Source organism: Ostrea edulis, chromosome 6, assembly GCF_947568905.1.
Source record: "Ostrea edulis chromosome 6, xbOstEdul1.1, whole genome shotgun sequence".
NCBI classification, from domain to species: domain Eukaryota; kingdom Metazoa; phylum Mollusca; class Bivalvia; order Ostreida; family Ostreidae; genus Ostrea; species Ostrea edulis.
In genome coordinates, this window is record NC_079169.1 from 36,079,478 (window position 1) to 36,092,433 (window position 12,956).

The window sequence follows — 12,956 nt, forward strand, 5'->3', positions numbered from 1 at the left end:
AACAATATTCACCTGTACTCATATATCGATTCAATATATCCATGTAATCTCGAAATAAAAGACGGAACAGACTCTTCGAGATCTGCTCTATATTTGAACTATTCATTATGTTCATTTTTAAATACAACAGGATGCGGCCGGATTAAGATGGATCGACTGTGTATACAGAATTTAGATTTTTGAAAGGGTACAACACTATGTTTTATTCATTCTACTTGTTGTTAATATGTGAATGCAGTCAGATGAATATTTATATTTTCTTTCATTGCTCGAATGTCAACGTAATTAAATACCAATATTAATCTCAATATGAAACCATGATTGAATTTAGGACATGCATGTGTTGGAGTGTGCCTGGTTAGTGGTGTGTTGGAGTGTATCTGGTTAGTGGTGTGTTGGAGTGTGTCTGGTTAGTGGTGTGTTGGAGTGTGTCTGGTTAGTGGTGTGTTGGAGTGTGTCTGGTTAGTGGTGTGTTGGAGTGTGTCTGGTTAGTAGTGTGTTGGAGTGTGCTTAGTTAGTGGTGTGATGGAGTGTGCCTGGTTAGTGGTGTGTTGGAGTGTGTCTGGTTAGTGGTGTATTGGAGTGTATCTGCTTAGTGGTGTGTTGGAGTGTGTCTGGTTAGTGGTGTGTTGGAGTGTGTCTGGTTAGTGGTGTGTTGGGGGTGTGTCTGGTTAGTGGTGTGTTGGAGTGTGTCTGGTTAGTGGTGTGTTGGAGTGTGTCTGGTTAGTGGTGTGTTGGGGTGTGTATGGTTAGTGGTGTGTTGGAATGTGTCTGGCTAGTGGTGTATTGGAGTGTGTCTGGTTAGTGGTGTGTTGGGGTGTGACTGGTTAGTTGTGTGTTGGATGTGACTGGTTAGTGGTGTGTTGGAGTGTGTCTGGTTAGTGGTGTGTTGGAGTGTGTCTGGTTAGTGGTGTATTCGAGTGTGTCTGGTTAGTGGTGTGTTGGAGTGTGTCTGGTTAGTGGTGTATTGGAGTGTGTCTGGTTAGTGGTGTATTGGAGTGTGTCTGGTTAGTGGTGTATTGGAGTGTGTCTGGTTAGTGGTGTATTGGAGTGTGTCTCGTTAGTGGTGTGTTGGGGTGTGTCTAGTTAGTGGTGTATTGGAGTGTGTCTGGTTAGTGGTGTATTGGAGTGTGTCTGGTTAGTGGTGTATTGGAGTGTGTCTGGTTAGTGGTGTATTGGAGTGAGTCTGGTTAGTGGTGTGTTGGAGTGTGTCTGGTTAGTGGTGTGTTGGAGTGTGTCTGGTTAGTGGTGTGTTGGGGTGTGACTGGTTAGTTGTGTGTTGGGTGTGACTGGTTAGTGGTGTGTTGGAGTGTGTCTGGTTAGTGGTGTGTTGGGGTGTGACTGGTTAGTTGTGTGTTGGGTGTGACTGGTTAGTGGTGTGTTGGAGTGTGTCTGGTTAGTGGCGTGTTGGAGTGTGTCTGGTTAATGATGTATTGGAGTGTGTCTGGTTAGTGGTGTGTTGGAGTGTGTCTGGTTAGTGGTGTGTTGGAGTGTGTCTGGTTAGTGGTGTGTTGGAGTGTGTCTGTTTAGTGGTGTGTTGGAGTGTGTCTGGTTAGTGGTGTGTTGGAGTGTGCCTGGTTAGTGGTTCAATGTCTGTAATACAGTGTAGTAGTACACTTCAATGTCTGTATCACAGTGTAGTAGTACATTTCAATGTCTGTAACACGGTGTAGTAGTACACTTCAATGTCTGTATCACAGTGTAGTGGTACACTTTAATGTCTGTAACACAGTGTAGTAGTACACTTCAATGTCTGTAACACGGTGTAGTAGTACACTTCAATGTCAGTAACACGGTGTAGTAGTACACTTCAATGTCTGTATCACAGTGTAGTAGTACACTTCAATGTCTGTAACACGGTGTAAATGTCTGTAACACAGTGTAATAGTACACTTCAATGTCTGTAACACGGTGTAGTAGTACACTTCAATGTCTGTAACACGGTGTAGTAGTACACTTCAATGTCTGTATCACAGTGTAGTAGTACACTTCAATGTCTGTAACACAGTGTAGTAGTACACTTCAATGTCTGTAACACGGTGTAGTAGTACACTTCAATGTCTCTATCAGTGTAGTAGTACACTTCAATGTCTGTAACACGGTGTAGTAGTACAGTTCAATGTCTGTATCACAGTGTAGTAGTACACTTCAATGTCTGTATCACGGTGTAGTAGTACACTTTAATGTCTGTATAACAGTGTAGTAGTACACTTCAATGTCTGTAACACGGTGTAAATGTCTGTAACACAGTGTAATAGTACACTTCAATGTATGTAACACGGTGTAGTAGTACACTTCAATGTCTGTAACACGGTGTAGTAGTACACTTCAATGTCTCTATCAGTGTAGTAGTACACTTCAATGTCTGTAACACGGTGTAGTAGTACAGTTCAATGTCTGTATCACAGTGTAGTAGTACACTTCAATGTCTGTATCACAGTGTAGTAGTACACTTCAATGTCTGTAACACGGTGTAGTAGTACACTTCAATGTCTGTAACACGGTGTAGTAGTACACTTCAATGTCTGTAACACAGTGTAGTAGTACACTTCAATGTCTGTATCACAGTGTAGTAGTACACTTCAATGTCTGTAACACGGTGTAGTAGTACACTTCAATGTCTGTAACACGGTGTAGTAGTACACTTCAATGTCTGTAACACGGTGTAGTAGTACACTTCAATGTCTGTAACACAGTGTAGTAGTACACTTCAATGTCTGTAACACGGTGTAGTAGTACACTTCAATGTCTGTAACACGGTGTAGTAGTACACTTCAATGTCTGTAACACGGTGTAGTAGTACAGTTCAATGTCTGTATCACAGTGTAGTAGTACACTTCAATGTCTGTAACACGGTGTAAATGTCTGTAACACAGTGTAATAGTACACTTCAATGTCTTTAACACGGTGTAAATATCTGTAACACAGTGTAATAGTACACTTCAATGTCTGTAACACGGTGTAGTAGTACACTTCAATGTCTGTAACACGGTGTAGTAGTACACTTCAATGTCTGTATCACAGTGTAGTTGTACACTTCAATGTCTGTAACACAGTGTAATAGTACACTTCAATGTCTTTAACACGGTGTAAATATCTGTAACACAGTGTAATAGTACACTTCAATGTCTGTAACACGGTGTAGTAGTACACTTCAATGTCTGTAACACGGTGTAATAGTACACTTCAATGTCTGTAACACAGTGTAGTAGTACACTTCAATGTCTGTAACACGGTGTAGTAGTACACTTCAATGTCTGTAACACAGTGTAGTAGTACACTTCAATGTCTGTAACACGGTGTAATAGTACACTTCAATGTCTGTATCACAGTGTAGTAGTACACTTCAATGTCTGTAACACGGTGTAAATGTCTGTAACACAGTGTAATAGTACACTTCAATGTCTGTAACACGGTGTAGTAGTACACTTCAATGTCTGTAACACGGTGTAGTAGTACACTTCAATGTCTGTATCACAGTGTAGTAGTACACTTCAATGTCTGTAACACGGTGTAATAGTACACTTCAATGTCTGTATAACAGTGTAGTAGTACATTTTAATGTCTCTATCACAGTGTAGTAGTACACTTCAATGTCTGTAACACGGTGTAGTAGTACACTTCAATGTCTGTATCACGGTGTAGTAGTACACTTCAATGTCTGTAACACGGTGTAGTAGTACACTTCAATGTCTGTATCACAGTGTAGTGGTACACTTCAATGTGTGTAACACAGTGTAGTAGTACACTTCAATGTCTGTAACACGGTGTAGTAGTACACTTCAATGTCTGTATCACAGTGTAGTAGTACACTTCAATGTCTGTAACACGGTGTAGTAGTACACTTCAATGTCTGTAACACGGTGTAGTAGTACACTTCAATGTCTGTATAACAGTGTAGTAGTACACTTTAATGTCTGTATCACAGTTTAGTAGTACACTTCAATGTCTGTAACACGGTGTAGTAGTACACTTCAATGTCTGTATCACGGTGTAATAGTACACTTCAATGTCTGTATCACGGTGTAGTAGTACACTTCAATGTCTGTATCACGGTGTAGTAGTACACTTCAATGTATGTAACACAGTGTAGTTGTACACTTCAATGTCTGTAACACGGTGTAGTAGTACACTTCAATGTCTGTAACACGGTGTAGTAGTACACTTCAATGTCTGTAATACAGTTTAGTAGTACACTTCAATGTCTGTATCACAGTGTAGTAGTACACTTCAATGTCTGTAACACGGTGTAGTAGTACACTTCAATGTCTGTATAACAGTGTAGTAGTACACTTTAATGTCTATAAAACAGTGTAATAGTACACTTAAATGTCTGTAACACGGTGTAGTAGTACACTTCAATGTCAGTAACACGGTGTAGTAGTACACTTCAATGTCTGTATCACAGTGTAGTAGTACACTTCAATGTCTGTAACACGGTGTAATAGTACACTTCAATGTCTGTAATACGGTGTAGTAGTACACTTCAATGTCTGTAACACGGTGTAGTAGTACACTTCAATGTCTGTAACACGGTGTAGTAGTACACTTCAATGTCTGTATCACAGTGTAGTAGTACACTTCAATGTCTGTAACACGGTGTAAATGTCTGTAACACAGTGTAATAGTACACTTCAATGTCTGTAACACGGTGTAGTAGTACACTTCAATGTCTGTAACACGGTGTAGTAGTACACTTCAATGTCTGTATCACAGTGTAGTAGTACACTTCAATGTCTGTAACATAGTGTAGTAGTACACTTCAATGTCTGTAACACGGTGTAGTAGTACACTTCAATGTCTGTAACACGGTGTAGTAGTACACTTCAATGTCTGTAACACGGTGTAGTAGTACACTTCAATGTCTGTATCACAGTGTAATAGTACACTTCAATGTCTGTATCACAGTGTAGTAGTAAACTTTAATGTCTGTAACACGGTATAGTAGTACACTTCAATGTCTGTAACACGGTGTAGTAGTACACTTCAATGTCTGTAACACGGTGTAGTAGTACACTTCAATGTCTGTATCACAGTGTAGTAGTACACTTCAATGTCTGTATCACAGTGTAGTAGTAAACTTTAATGTCTGTAACACGGTGTAGTAGTACACTTCAATGTCTGTAACACGGTGTAGTAGTACACTTAAATGTCTGTATCACATGATTTGGGACGGAGGTGTTTTATAACGTTTAACACGCAATGGTTGTTAAATCAATGTTTTAAGAGAAGAATTTGGAAAGTGCTCCTTTCTTAATCAATTATAGATAATTCTATAATAGGGACGCAATGTGTGATGTTATATCTCAAATTTACAAACAAAAGATTCCGACAACATAAGCAGCATTCTTCGTCATAAAAGAGCTCAGCCTTGTATTTCAACTTATTTCAAGTTCAAGTCTACACCGTGTATTTCCTACAAATATACTTCTACATTGCATCCAAACTTTTTAATTATAAACAAACGTTGCAGTGCGTAGATAAAAACCATCTTATACTTAATCCAAATACATGTTCTTGTTCTTCGTCTTCTTTCAACTATAGTCCAGCTGGATATGTCATTACTAGTGATGTTGATATAGTTGAAAATGAGGACCTAAAATCACTTATTCTAAAAGGCCCTAAATAGGGATAACCTCGGTCTTTCAATTGACGACAGAACTTCATCTCTATTATGAATTCTGTGGAAGATAATGCCATACGATGGGCTAAATACGAAAAGGAATTTGATACATTGTCGGAATGGATTAAAAGTGTAAGAGAAATATCAAAATCCCGCATTACCCACGTCAAAACAAAAGCACGTACCATTTATCCTTCTGTGTTTAGTAAACCAAGAGTGATAAAAGGATCAGATGGGTTACATGTGTATTATGTTTTGGTTCAAGGGGACAAAATTTGTAACAATATTGTCTTGTTTGTCAGGGTCATTATTACAACTGTATTTTAAACAAACGTGGCATCAATTTCAATTTTGGTAATCGTACTTATACTCCGACTGCCCTTTCAAAAGATGAATTTCATCAAAACCAGGCTTCAGTTTTAGATATACATTTAATATCCCAGTCAATGGGTCGGATGAATATGAGTTACGGTACCTATACTGGATTCCTAAACTACATAAAAACCCTTACAAAGATACATTGCTGGATCCAGTAAGTGCTCTACCAAGTCCCTATCTTTGCTCCTCAAGAGAATATTAACAGCTGTGCAGGAGAAACTTCAAACGCACTTTGCCACTTCATATGTCTATTTTGTATTGATTCTAGGAGTTATGAGATTGATCACTCTTCGTTATCTTCACTTTTCACATACCAGAAATAGTGTGAATCAAATGTGGATTTTAAAAAATTCTAAAGAACTTTTAGTAAACTTGAAATCACAGAGTTTTTATCAAATTAACAACATCAAAAACCATGACTTTTCAACACTTCACACGACCATTCCTCATGATAATTTCAAGACTAGACTTTTTGACATCATAGACAGTTGCTTCTTCAACAAAAATGGAAAACGGAAATATTCATATCTAGTTATCAGTCATCCAAAAAATGTCTTTGTTATACACCACTCTGATTCCACGCATACGTACTCTTAAGTTGAAATAAGAAAAAAATCTCTTGCTGTGACCTTCATTGCGACATTTAGATATATCGACGACAATAATAATTTTCATTCATATGTCGACTCTATATATCCCTGTGAACTCGAAATAAAAGACACCACAGAGTCGTCTACCTCTGCTTCATACTTAGATATTTTATTGAAATTATATGTGAACGGCAAACTAACAACTCAAATTTTTGACAAAATGGATGATTTCGGCTTCTCCATCGTCAACTTCACATATTTATGTAGCAATATTCCATTATCTCCTGCCTATGGTGTTTATGTTTCTCAACTTATTCGATACGCAAGAGCTTGTTCTGAGTATGATCAGTTTTTAAATCGAGACAGGCTACTGACAAACACGTAGATGTTAAAAGGGCATCAGCAGTCTCGATTAAAGTCAGCATTTAGTTTGGTTTAAGAGTATCATCAAAATAAATTGCTTCAATGGGTATGCTACCTCGGAGACTCTCTCTCTCTCTCTCTCTCTCTCTCTCTCTCTCTCTCTCTCTCATGAAATAAAACTACGATGCGACGTATGCGACATTTTATGCATTCTAGCTGTAATGCATATATAAGCGTGTGCTTACGGGAAAAAAAGTTACAGTCCGTAAAAATTCTTATTTTTTGTGAAGTACATATAGATAATTTTCCAAAAGAAAAGCACCGAAATAAATAGATAAAATAATACACTCTAAATCAAAAATACACATGCAAAATAAATGTATTTGAATCACCCTGATTTCATGTTACTGCTTTCAAACTTTCAGATGTTTCAAAAAGAATGCTTCTGTCATCCACGTACCTCAATTCCCTCGACTCGACCCTAACTTGGTATTTTGGCGATGTGATACAAGATTTACATGTATGATTAATCAGTTTTAATAACGGTTTATTAATTAGTTGCGGTATCAAGATTGTGTGTTTTTGGGAGTAAGGCGATATCTTCAACTTGAAGTCCATTAAAATCCGGTCAAATTTTTCGTAGATTCCCCTGTCTCAGCATTCGTTTTGTGTGCTTTTTAGCGGCAGATGTAGGTACATTGTATACTGTTCGATGTGTTTTCTCGGAGGTGAACATTGCTAATCATTATTTTCCTCTAATGATTTCAGAGTTGTTTCTCTTTCTTTGGTAAAATCACGGAAATCTGAAAATTATATCAAAACAAATTGGTGTCAAAATTATTTAAAACTCAAATTACAGGATCGGATTTGTAGAATTGATATAAAAACTTTTACAACAAAAATTGATGTAAGAAAAATTGGGGGGTAAATATCATTTTCTAGTGAAAAATCGCTGAAGCCTAGAAATATGGATGATTTGGTCAAATATATTAATTTTAAGTTATTTACAATTAAAATAACAGGTCTTTTCATGTACTCATAACGTATTTAAACTATACAAATTTAAATTGAGGCGAAATGGAATTTTGGAGTAAAATATTCATATTTCCCCGATTTTTCAGTGAAAACCCAATATTTGCACCCCAAATTCAGTAATTGCTATTACAGTGGTAATCGTTAAGATTCTTTGATTTAATCATTTCCCAAACTCTCCACTACCTAACATTTTGACTTAGTAGAATTACCCCTTGCTGAGCTATACAGTATTATCATTTCGAATTCTAGCAGTGTATTTTAACTTATATTATACTAAATGAAACCCTGCGCATGCGAGGGATATCACAATTAAATAATATTGCATAGAGGAAGGACTTTTTTAATGCGTGTTTGATTTGTTGAGTACATGAATTGGACAATATCTTTAATTCAAATTAATTTAAGAACAATTCTTGAATAATTGCGTGCAGTAGGTTTGTTATATTTATTGATATCATACAGTAAATAAAACTTGATTATCAGAAAGTCACTTGCAGCTCCACATTCAATGTTCTTTGTGTAACATAAATTATCTAACTCCATATTGAAAATATGATTTTACGAATGCAATTGTATTCCGTCATGCCGAATAGTTGACCAAAGACAAAATGAATGGTCGTTCTTAATTTCAAAATTTGAAACTCAGTATTGCGAATGTGTTTATAATGGTAGTTTTTGTCCAGTGTGATAATTTAAGGGCAAAATTATGAATACACGTCGTTTCTTCTCGTCAAACGCAAAAATCGAAAACATAATGCACTATATGGATGACAAACAGAAAAACTGCTATATTGTAAACAGTGGCCTGATTTCTTGGACATTGTCAGGTAGTGTACAGCCTAATTTCGGTAAAATGTTTTAACTTTATAGTTATAAGGCGAAAACTCCCCAGAATAGCCGCGGACCATTCGATATCTGACATATTGGACAGTTTCCGACTTATTACATACATTTGTGTCATCACCAAACATGTTCAACCAAAATAAAAACTTTTTGTGTTTATCCATGTGTTTGTACACATTAGTAACTGTTAATAAATTCTTACGAAAAGTCGTAACAGTGACTTCTATAATCACGGGAAAAACATAAAAAATATCAGATGAACATTGTATCTCAAAAAATTCATCGATGTGTCAGATCGTTAGTCTCGGAAGGGGGGGGGGTGTCCTTCGTTGAAGTGATATAATCATAAATGTTCATAAAATGATAAATATGGGTCTAGTCAATTATAAGTATAACTAACACTGAACAACTACATGCACACAATTTTATGCTGATCATGTTGTAACTGGCTTGCCGGAAAGGCCTGAGAATGCGCGATTTGTTGTAAACCTAAGCATCTATTGTGATGTAATGCCTTTGGGGCTTCGTTCTGGAAATTTCCATAAGGCTGATTCAAAACTAAACTCACGGATTGGGGAAACGAACAGGTATATTTCATTTATCAAAAAATTATCGAAACTAATTTCTTCTGTAAAATCAAACTCAAGGATCGAAAAACAACGGATTTACTTCATATCTTATTATCTTAAGTTGTTATCAAAAAGAGAAAAGAATACTAGCATAGGTCCGACAAAACCACTGTACTCTCATGTTTGCTATTTAAGGGTAGTCAACCGAAAACGAAAGTAGGTTTTAAATACATTTTACGACATTTACTAATCAAGTAAGATTCTATTATAGCTTACGGACTTCACCCCACATATGGAACAATAATAAAGGTGCAAGCAGTAAATCTGGAGCAAGCATTTCTGAGTTTATTGCCAAAATTTGTTAATTCATAAGTATAGATGATACGATATTCTAATAAATATGGTGAGTACATATGAAATTAAAAGCACATCTTATGATTTCAGTCAACTTCCAAAACCCATCTCCTTCCTCGCTTTGTGTAAAAACAGAAAGGTCTTGCTGCACACTGAATTTTGTTCAGTTAGAATCCTGATAGTTTTTGGGACAGGTTTACTTTGAGCAGTTTTGGCATCATTGAAAGTTGATATTGACAAAGACATTTTTAGACCCTCAGACCTAACAATAGTGTTAAGTTTATCAGCATGTTTTGATAGTATGTATATAGCTAATAGCATTGTTTGAGAGAAGAGTGAGAGTTTAAATGTCATGTATGATAGTAAATACCTCCATCTCAGTGTATGTTTATATAAATATCAGGGCCGTAAATTAACCTTCAATTTGGAGGATGCAGGAAATTAGGCGGGGGTCTGGGGGCCGCCCAGGCCCCCAGACGCTGAGCACATTTTGTGCACACTGAACACGTTTCGTGCAAAATCCTTGATTCTAGGGCCTTCTAAGATGTTACTTGACTAACTCATTCTAAAAGAAAGATTTGGAATGCTTTTTAAGGGAGGTATCATGTTCTTAGTTATTGGAAACAACATAAATTCTAATGAACTTTAAATTTTAATTTTTTTGGCTCAAAAGTTGGAGGAGGCAGCTGCCTCCTCCGCCTCCATGTAATTTACGGCCCTGAGATATTATAGTGCACATATTACTGCAATGACATATTTCATATACAGCATTTGAATTAAGGGAGATAACTCTCAAAGATTGAAATGTCCATGTACTGGTAAATATGTATTGACATGAATGTATGGGCACGAATTGTGCTCCTTTATTAGCTGACCTGTTTTTAGATTCTTTTGAAGCAGAGTTTATTCTAAAGCTTCTACAAGAGAAGAAAAATCTCTTGCTGTGGCCTTCAACTCCACATTTATATATATCGACAACGTTTTATCTATTAATAATAGCCATTTTTATGCAAATGTCGATTCGATATATTCCTGTGAACTGGAAATAAAAGAAACCACAGAGTCCTCTACACCTTCGTCGTACTTAGATATCTTATCGAGGATGGATGTCGTACTTATATATCTTATTGAGGATGGATGTCGTACTTAGATATCTTATTGAGGATGGATGTCGTACTTAGATATCTTATTGAGGATGGATGTCGTACTTAGATATCTTATTGAGGATGGATGTCGTACTTAGATATCTTATTGAGGATGGATGTCGTACTTAGATATCTTATTGAGGATGGATGTCATACTTAGATATCTTATTGAGGATGGATGTCATACTTAGATATCTTATTGAGGATGGATGTCATACTTAGATATCTTATTGAGGATGGATGTCGTACTTAGATATCTTATTGAGGATGGATGTCGTACTTAGATATCTTATTGAGGATGGATGTCATACTTAGATATCTTATTGAGGATGGATGTCATACTTAGATATCTTATTGAGGATGGATGTCATACTTAGATATCTTATTGAGGATGGATGTCGTACTTAGATATCTTATTGAGGATGGATGTCGTACTTAGATATCTTATTGAGGATGGATGTCGTACTTAGATATCTTATTGAGGATGGATGTCATACTTAGATATCTTATTGAGGATGGATGTCATACTTAGATATCTTATTGAGGATGGATGTCGTACTTAGATATCTTATTGAGGATGGATGTTGACAGCAAATTAATAACTCAACTTTATGACAAACGGAATGATTTCTGCTTCTCCGTCGTTAAAGGACACAACGCATGTTTCTAAACTTTTTCATTTTTTCAGCAAAATTAATTCTTTTTTTTTTTTTTTTTTTTTATTTCACTCAATCGACATACATTTGCACAAAAGTAGATACAAAAGAATATGAATATATTTAAGCGTACATATATATATTATAATGTTCATTTTCTTTTTATGAGAGAGAGAAGAGAGAGAGAGAGAGAGAGAGAGGGGGGGGGAGGAGGGAGTCAATTGACTAATGGAGACCATTTTTCCCAGTCCATTTTAAATTTATCTAATTCATTTCTTTCCTTATAACTATCCAGGTTGATTTGATACAATTGTTTCCAATCATTTATAAGGGCTTTAAGTGTTAGCTGATTTTTTTTTACATCTATTCCTATATATATATTTTTTGATTATTATAAGTAATGCATTGTATGACCTGAAATGTTTTTGTTTTGTATCACCAAATATAAAAGTTTTGACATCAAATTCTATTTCAATCTCCTTTGAATTGCAATATCTGATAAATTCTGATAATAATTGTTGTACTTTTGGACAATCCCAAAGTAAATGGTAAATTGTTTCGTCTTCCCTATCACAAAAGGTACATAGTTTAGAATCTACTCTACCTAATTTGTACATATAGCTATTAGTAGTTAAAATGTGGTGGTTAACTCTGTATTGAAACCATAATAATTTAGAATCCAATGTAGTCAAGAATGGCAGGTAAAAGATTGCCTTCCATTGGTTATCAGAGGTAATGAAATATCTACTCCATTTCTTTTTTCCTGTGGGTATAGCATCTGATTTATTGAGAGTATCATACATAGGTTTCGACCCTTTCTTTGTTAAAACAAATAGTTTGATATTCAAGGGAATAAGGGGTTTTTGCACAGATGCTTTATTTGTAAAGTTATACTTTTTCATATCTGTGGCTACTACTTGTGTTATACCCATATATGTTAAAAAATTCATTTGTAGGTTAAATCTGTCTTTAAATATTTTAAAATTTATAATTTCTCCTTTTTCGTCAAGTAGATCATGTACATTTTTTATTCCTTTATCATACCATGTTTTATAGAAGATGGACTGACTTTCTATCTTGAACTTATGATTATTCCATAAAGGTTGGCTCATATAGTCCTCCCAAGATTTAATGACAACTTTTTCTTGAATTTCCTTAAAAGCCACCATGACATCTTTCCAAAAGTCATTTTTTACATTTTCAACTATCTGTAAGATATAGTCTGAACCTGTATTTATTAATTTGTCCAAGTTTACATTATTTCTAAGGAGACTTTTCCATTTTGAGTTGTCCTCCATAACCAATCTCCTTATCCAAGTCGACTTTAGTCCTTTGATATAACAATCTAGATCAACCATTTTTAGTCCCCCATATGCATACTTTTGTGTGGCAACTTTTCT